Below are 2,225 nucleotides of genomic sequence, written 5' to 3'. Positions count from 1 at the left end.
ACCTTTAAAAATGACTATATTGTCTCTACTGTTACACGCATTTGAGTCACGTGGTGGTTGTGTTTCTGTTTGGATTAACTTGACACTCAATTGCCGTTTAGTAATTAACGTAACATTTCGCCAATCTATCTGTAACGATTTCTTATTAAACGTGCGAATTCTGAGCAATGTTCCAATCCGGGCGGAGCGTTTCTTCGCATAACTAGTAGTAAACTAGTTAGTAAACTAACTTTGTCATGACTACACTTTCAAATCAATTATTCCTTTGTATAATCAAGGCATATGTCATGCCATTCTTAGTTGCTCACAACATATTCCTGCAAATAAATCCAATATCACTTATGTTATGTTTCGGTTTATATGAAGAGACATTTATAACCTCGGTTGTACTTGTGTGGGGCTGTACAACTTAAAGATAAAATATGAAAATGTGGGTAGCAGCCATCAGAGTACGCTATGCCATTGTCACTTGGTGATATTACGTTTATAAAATGGCGACGTTACGGTACTCTTGTAGGCAGGTCACGTGGACACATACGGGTATTATGTAAATGTATTGTTTCAGAAGCAGACGCTATCTTTCCGAATCATTGTACAGTTATTGCCACCACCGTTGAATTGTTACATTGTATTTGGTAACGTACCCAAAGCCTGAATCCGACTCATCACATTTGCATAGGCGTGTCTTGTGAAAATTATACGTTTAATGTAGATAGATAGATACCGTATCCATAACAATTACTAGTAGTTATCAATCGATGTTGATGATTTTTGCCGTACTTGCATTCATGAGTGTTTTCAAACACGACACTTATCACAGCGACTTTTACCGTCCCAAATTTGAAATAATCATTAAAATGCGACTTTTAGATTAAAATAACATCACATGTAACTTTTGAATTAAATAAAGGTTAAGTTCACAGAAAAGTAATTTAATTGGTCGAATAATGATGACGCAAACAAGTTGTCGTTCGTTCAGTTTTCGAGAAAGTTTCAATAGACTATTGTCTAGCCATAGTTAACGCACCCGTCTATCGGTATACAGCGCGCGGATAACGCATTGCGCCAGAAAGTGTTTTTTCGGCCTTGCTGATTGTTTTTCTTCACTTACTTCACTTATTTCTTATTTCTTTAATATTTTACAGTAAACGGCCCGGGATAAGAGAGTAAACGCGCATTAGAATGACGTCATCGATGTATCAGTCTACCTAGAGCGCTCGACGCCCGAACTCTCTTGTAAACATTTACGTTTATCTATTTACTGATTTGTTTTTATGAATATAGAGGGCGTTTCCATACCTATTGCTGTGTCATGTATGCAATGCGACATTTACGACTCGGTATTCGGAACAGAACTGTCGTAGTGTCATGTATACAATGCGACATTTACGACTCGGTATTCGGAACAGAACTGTCGTAGTGTCATGTATACAATGCGACATTTACGACTCGGTATTCGGAACAGAACTGTCGTAGTGTCATGTATACAATGCGACATTTACGACTCGGTATTCGGAACAGAACTGTCGTAGTGTCATGTATACAATGCGACATTTACGACTCGGTATTCGGAACAGAACTGTCGTAGTGTCATGTATACCATGCGACATTTACGACTCGGTATTTGGAACAGAACTGCCGTAGTATTCTGACTGGCGATTTCCGAAGGCATTTTTTATGATTGAGGTTTCGTAAATTATCCCTCCCCATGGCTGACAGAGATTTTCAGTTTCGAATGCAAAACTACTTCCAAGATTGTTCCTCATTGGCTACCCAACCCTGACACCTGAGACCAATCAGAGAGCAGCTTGTCAGTTGGCAGGTTATTTCGAAGTATTAAATTATGCCGTTTTTTATTATACTATCATATGATATAGGCATATCTTGCATATCATAAAATTCTTATCTACTCTCAAGTCGAGCATAAATGGGGAATTAGCTCAGATGGTAGAGCGCTCGCTTAGCATGTGAGAGGTACCGGGATCGATGCCCGGATTCTCCAGTATTTTATTGGTATATTTTATTGGTAATTAACTCATTTTTCCATTTTTGTTAATATCTCAGACATCTATAACAGTCTTAGTTAATATCGAGGACATTTTTCGAATGTGTTTGCGACATGTTAACCTGGCAATGTGTCAACATCTAACTGCCGTAAATGCTTACTAGTAATTTGTATGACCCACGTGGCGGCAGTGAATGACATCGCCCTCTAGCGGCATAGC

General features: G+C 38.5%; 1 non-coding gene across 1 annotated transcript; it reads left to right on the top strand.

Moving 5' to 3' along the window:
- The first annotated feature begins 1,929 nt into the window (after nt 1–1,929).
- TRNAA-AGC (transfer RNA alanine (anticodon AGC)) lies at nt 1,930–2,002 on the top strand. The gene has a single exon. It is a non-coding gene; the product is annotated as a tRNA-Ala (tRNA).
- The last annotated feature ends 223 nt before the right edge of the window (nt 2,003–2,225 follow it).

This window comes from Saccoglossus kowalevskii, chromosome 14 (genome assembly GCF_978046115.1).
Source record: "Saccoglossus kowalevskii chromosome 14, keSacKowa6.1, whole genome shotgun sequence".
In the NCBI taxonomy this organism is placed as follows: Eukaryota; Metazoa; Hemichordata; class Enteropneusta; family Harrimaniidae; genus Saccoglossus; species Saccoglossus kowalevskii.
The sequence above is the reverse complement of the archived record's forward strand: the minus strand, read 5'-3'. Positions and strand labels throughout refer to the sequence as shown.